Source organism: Octodon degus, unplaced genomic scaffold (genome assembly GCF_000260255.1).
Source record: "Octodon degus isolate 3935 unplaced genomic scaffold, OctDeg1.0 scaffold00009, whole genome shotgun sequence".
Lineage (NCBI taxonomy): Eukaryota > Metazoa > Chordata > Mammalia > Rodentia > Octodontidae > Octodon > Octodon degus.
In genome coordinates this window covers 27,843,672-27,849,730 of record NW_004524585.1, presented here as the reverse complement: position 1 = coordinate 27,849,730, position 6,059 = coordinate 27,843,672, and the positions used below count along the sequence as shown (strand labels likewise).

Genomic DNA, 6,059 nt, shown 5'->3' with positions numbered 1-6,059 from the left:
GGTTTGGCCTCTGTTTCCTTCCCACACACGTCTACAATCACCAAAGTGCCATTTATGAAACTCAACCCAAATGCATCTCCTTCAATTACAATGATTCCTCAGCATCCTCAGGGTAAAGCCCACCTCCTCCATGTGTTCCCAGGCCACAGCATCCTGCCCTGTGACTTCTAAAGCTTCATCCCCAGCTGCACCCAACGTCATTTCTGCTGTCCATCTGCACTGCCATTCCTTCATTAGTTAACCACACCTCGCTCCTTCCCACAGCTGCATCTGAGATAAAGACACACCAGCCCGGAGCCACCAGGTCAGACCATCACTAAATTGCCCAGTTGCCTGGGTGGACAAACTTGTGGTTCTCCAGGCTCAGCCTGCTGAGGGCAGGGATTAAGGCCCTGGATGGATACATGCACCTGACTACTGGGATTAAGGGTGTGCCCCTCTACAGCCACCTGACTACTGGGATTAAGGGCATGCCCCTCTACAGCCACCTGAGAGATAGGATTTAGGGCGGGCACCTCTACAGCCACTTGAGACATGGGATTTAATGCGGGTACCTCTACAGCCACCTGAGACATGGGATTTAGGGCGGGCACCTCTCCACCCTACTCCCTGCAGCTATTTAAGCATCAGCCTAGTAGACCTGCTCCCTCATTAGGCTGTGCACCACAGGCCAGAGGCAAGCCTAACCTGGTCACTTCTTCCTTCAAGCTCTGCAGGGCAAGATTCTGACAGTGAAGCTGGCAAGCGATTAAGAGGAAGAAGCAAACTGCTCCAGAAATAGCTGGAAACAGGCAGAAGACCAGTGAGTCCTGGACAGCTAGCTCTTCTCCCCAACTGAACTGCGAGAGCAGCAGCTGAAGCAGAGAGGAGGCGGCAGCAGCAGCAGCGAGCACAGCATGTTCCCAGGCGGGCAGGAGAGGTGCTGCAGGTGCGGATCCTGTGGAGCAGGAGAGGACTGTGTCCACTCGCCGGGCCCCTTCCACAGCCCAGACCGTGGAGCCCGCAAGTATTTCCAGCTGGGGAACTGCGTGTATGGAGAAAGCTGCAGATATGAGCACGACAAGCCACTGCAAGAGGAAGCAGCAGCTGCTAGAGCTCGTCCTGCAGAAGCACCCCTGGGGGCCGTCTCCAGTCTACCCTCCCAAGCTGGCCCACTCCAGGACACGACCGGAGGTGAGCAGGAGTGCAGCAGGGCGCCCTTCCCGGCGGCGGGCACAGGGTCCGAGGACTGGCTGCACAGGGCCGACTCCTTCCCCAGGCAGCTCTATGGTGGCCCCGAAGACTGTGCCTGCACAGAGGCCCCAGCGCTGGGCTTGATGCCCCAGGAGCCCAGGAAGCAGGTGTGCGCCTACATAGCCCTGGGTCGGTGCCTCTACGGGGACTCCTGCAAGCACATGCACGGCGACACCTGCGACGTGTGTGGGCTGCAGATCCTGCACCCCACGGACATGGCCCAGAGGCGCCAGCACAGACAGTCTTGCCTCCAGGCCATGCAGAAGGAAATGCAGCTGTCCTTCGCTGTGCAGCGCAGCAAGGACTTGGCGTGTGGCATCTGCCTGGAGGTGGTGTACCAGAAGGCCAAGGCCAGCGAGCGCCGCTTCGGCCTCCTCTGCAGCTGCAGCCATGTCTTCTGTCTGCAGTGTGTGCGCAGCTGGAGGAGAACCAAAGGGTTCGAGAGCGGGCTCGTCAAGACCTGCCCCCAGTGCAGGGTCCACTCTCACTTCGTCATCCCCAGCGAGTACTGGCTGGAGGACGGAGAGGAGAAGCAGGCGCTCATCCGCAGATACAAGGACGCCCTCAGCATGAAGGCCTGCAGGTAATTTGACGAAGGTCGAGGGAGCTGCCCCTTTGGAGCCAACTGCTTCTACAAGCACGCCTATCCGGATGGACACCCAGAGGAGCCACAGCGCCAGGAAGTTGAGATTGCAAGCAGATGCACTTCCTGCCTGGGGAATGGCTTTGGGGATCTCAAAGAGGAAGGAGAGCACCTCAGCTCCTCAGAGGACGACATGGAAGAACAGGAACAGTGGGAGCTGGGCCAGGCGGCTACAGGTGGCGACCACGAAGATTCAGACTGAGGACTGCTGGGATCTTCTTCACCTGGGGGGGGGGGGACTTTGCAGACTTGGAGTCCAGCGACCGTGTGTGTGTTTGAGCTTCCTGAGCATCGTGGGACAGCAGCTGTAGCTACAGTAGCACTATGGCCTGGCCAGGCCTGTCTCTGCTTGGGGCCTCTCCTCTCCTGTTTTGGGGGTACCTCTTGCAGGTGTGCTCCACCCCCAGTCCTGCAAGACTATGTCCTGTTCCCTTTTCAAAAGTTACAAAAATAAATCTTTAACTTTCCCTGGTACTCGGTCTGGTTGTGTATAAGGGTTTTCTATGCTCCTTTCGTGTCTCCTGGGTTAGGATGCAAAAGCCTGGTTTGGGTTTGGGGTCTAAGAGGTGAGTAGAGGGTGAACGGACCTGAGTGGGCAAGGGTGGTAGCTTCTGCTCCATGTGTAGGGGTCGGTCCTTGGCTGGCTGAGATCTGCATGCACCTCTGGGCTTGGTGTGGGTTCCTTGCATGGTGGGAAGCTGAGAGGTGACAGTCCCTCAAAAAAGCTAAGAAATTATTATCAAGTCATAGAATATAGAAGAGGAAATGATGTGTGGTAACATCACTGATGTGGACTGTCAGAGACGAACCTCCATTCCCACACCGTATTCCAAAATGCCTGGTTTGGAAGAAATATATTTGTATTCCAGACCTTTTATGTTTTGTGTGATCTATTGTTTTCCTTATAACCAAATTTCATTTCTTTTTCAATCAATACTTTTGACCACGAAGGACAATAAGCACAGCAGAAATGACAAGTGTATTGCCCTGGCTATCTGCAGGGCACTGAGCTATTGGTAGCATTACCTCGTTCATTTCAGATATTCCTGTCTGATCATAACACTCTTTTTTTATGAACCTGGGCAAAGATTTTGAATCATTCTAGAACCAGCACACCAGGCAACTACAGCTAAGTAAATGGTCTTATTTCCATCCTTCAGGTGATACTATTTGTCTTCTCTGACCCAGGGTCCGTGAGCAGGGTGATAACCCCCTATTATTTCACAAGACATAAGGCACAAAAAGCCAATAATAAGCTCTGAGAATATGAGTTACTATCCAGGAGGAGCACAGCAGTGGGATCCTGGAATCAGGGATCTAAGGCAGGAGGATCAAAGTGTGAGGTAAGCCCGGTACCTGGTGAGGTCCAGTCAAGTCTGAATACAGTGACTTGCAGGTCATCCTGAACTACATAGTGAGACTCCCCCACCCACCCCCCAAAAAAATTTTTATTTATTTGGCAGAACTGGAGATTGAACTCAGGCCCTTGCACTTGCCAGGGAAGTGCTTATTCTACTGAGCCATCTCCCCGGGCGCCCCCCCAAATGTATTAATGCTATTTTGAAATCCTGGTTCTTTCACTGGTGGGAGAAGTAAACAATTGGTACATTCTTTCTTTCAGTTCATAATCAGTTGTGCCAGTTATACTAATTAGGGTGTTTATATTCTATGTGGCATGTACCTCAGTGTTCCCCAAGCATCATGAATTTGTAAGTTTTGCTTTTTGCAGGTGGCTGGAACTAGGGTGTGTGGTGCTGGGATCAGGATGTGATGTTGGGATTACATCCTGATGTGATGTTGGGCTTAAGACTGTGATGGGGCCTGCCCTGGGGTAGGCAGCCTGGAGTAAAGGTGAGGTCCACGGAGAGGGCTGCTGCTTGTTGCTTGCCCCTCGCTTCCTTGCTGCTTTGCTGTCTGTTCCCCACTACAAACTCCTCCTGTGAGATCCACCTTCATTGTGCCATTCTGCCTTGGGTCCAGCTGTGCATGGACTGAAACCTCTACAAATCACAAGCCAAATATATCTTTCTGCCTTTAACTTTTTGCATTGGGTATTTTTTTCTCAACATCAAGAGAAGTACCTAATATGCGTCCTCATAAAAGTGACGTTTCATAAAAGTGTGGTGCTGTGATATATCCTCAGAGCTACCATGTGGTCCTCTGCAGTGAAAAAGCTTGAGGAAAGCACCACTATGAATACTAACCATGATACATTCAGGTTTATTGTAAAATGTATACATCTTTGAAAATATAAACCCAATTTTTACTTATTGTTGAATTTGTACTATGAGTAGTTTCCACTTGTTATATTGGAGATACTGTGTAGGTGCTCAAAGGATCCGCTACGTGATCCTAGTACTAGAGTAGAATTCTGGCCCTTCTTCCTCCTTGCTAAGGTCCTTTGGGGCAAACAACTTTCAAACCCGCATTATTCCATCTATGAGGTAAATCGAGTTTTACCTATGCTACTGTAGCGTTGTACGTACTAATGGTTATATCCTAATGTAGCAATTCTATACCATCCATATCTAGTGACCATTCAACTGTTTGGAAATGATTGCTTTTGTTGAGGTTTTTCCTGTAGAAGGATGGTATGATTCCAAAGTTTCAAATGCTCCATTAATTGTCTAGACCTGACAGAAAGAGATGGAGAATGATGATGTGGGAAGAGGAAATAGCATATGTAGAACAGAATCATACAACTTTGTAGTGTAGAATAATATTTGTTCATTGACAGAACTGCTTTATCAATTGAACTGTTATTAAATGCTAACTTAAGTTAAATGATTGAAAAAGGCTTTACGCCAAGAAAATAAAATTTAATACCCAGAATGGGTCAATGATTTCAGTGGAGAAAAGCAGAACATGAACAATCCAGAAAGAAAGCAGAGGATGTGTGTGGAGAAAAGTATGTCCAAGCTTATGGTAATGAGCAAAGAAAAAAGTAAAATACATTTAAACAGTTATGCTATTTTTAATTTTATTAAGTCTCACTTCTGTCATCACAGTAACTTTCCCATGCTTCTTGCCTTTTCCGTACAAAATTTACTCCATTTACTGCTTGCCAGAGTGACCTCCTAGAAGCACAAATAAGAACTAGGAGTTGCTAGTAACCTGGTTTGGAAATAGTCTTTGCTCCAGTGCTTATAAAATAAAAATAAGCTCATACTCCTCAGCTTGATATACTAAGAAATCCAGGTCAGATTCGAATTAATTTCTCGTAGGGCTTACATCTAGATGCCCCCCTGAAGCCTCATGCGGCCACAGGTGGGGTTTTTGGAGGTGGCTGGGCCTGAGGTGGTGTAACCAAGACACATACATTTACAGTCTCTTCTTTGTTATATATCATGCAATCAGTCAAACTATTACCTCTGATTTACCTAGGCATATGCCACACTTTATGCATGAAATTCTTTTTATTTGAAATTGGCATTTTCCTTTCTTTCTTCCTCTTAAAACTTCAATCTTTGCTCAATGCTATAATCGCTAAAAAATGGTTTTAGGCTGACTAACTCTTTCTTAAGCTTTATTCCTTCAGTAAAGTGTAAACATCTCCTTGCCAGTTTTTCATGGTGTTTTAGGTTCTATGATAGCTAATGGAATCTGTCTTACAGTGCAATTAATTATGTATATCTTACTTCTCTGTCTTGTTTTGAACACCTTGGGACTTAACCTTTGTTTCTGGATTTTTGCTGTACAGTGACATTAAGAGATGAGACATATACCCTGATCTTGATGTGGTGGTGAGGCCCTCTGGACTGCTTTTGATGATGACTGATTTCCAGTGCAGGGAATTGTGCTGCTTGTTTTATGAGGGGCATTGTTGAACCTGTCAATATACACTACCTGAACTCTACTGAGGTGGTTTTTTAGGAGCTAACTTATTTTGTATGGGGTATAGCATATTCTACCTCTGGAGTATCACCTTCTAGATGCTGAGGAAGTTGTACAACAAAATCAGTAACCTGTAGGACACTCTATGAAACGGGAAAAAAGAATTTGCAGTGTGTGTGTGAGGGGTGGGGTGGGGTCAGATAGGGAATCTGACTCAATCTAGCTTGAAAAAGAAAAGAAGTAGTTTTCTCTGGTGTCAAGTAATAAGCGTCTGAATTTTATTTTTCTGCGAAAAGCCAGATCTGCATCCCCTGGATGTTTAGAACTTAATAGATGCAAACTCTCCTAT

The 6,059-nt window shown here is 47.5% G+C and overlaps 1 pseudogene; it reads left to right on the top strand.

Moving 5' to 3' along the window:
- The first annotated feature begins 896 nt into the window (after window positions 1-896).
- LOC101587490 lies at window positions 897-2,078 on the top strand (annotated as a pseudogene).
- The last annotated feature ends 3,981 nt before the right edge of the window (window positions 2,079-6,059 follow it).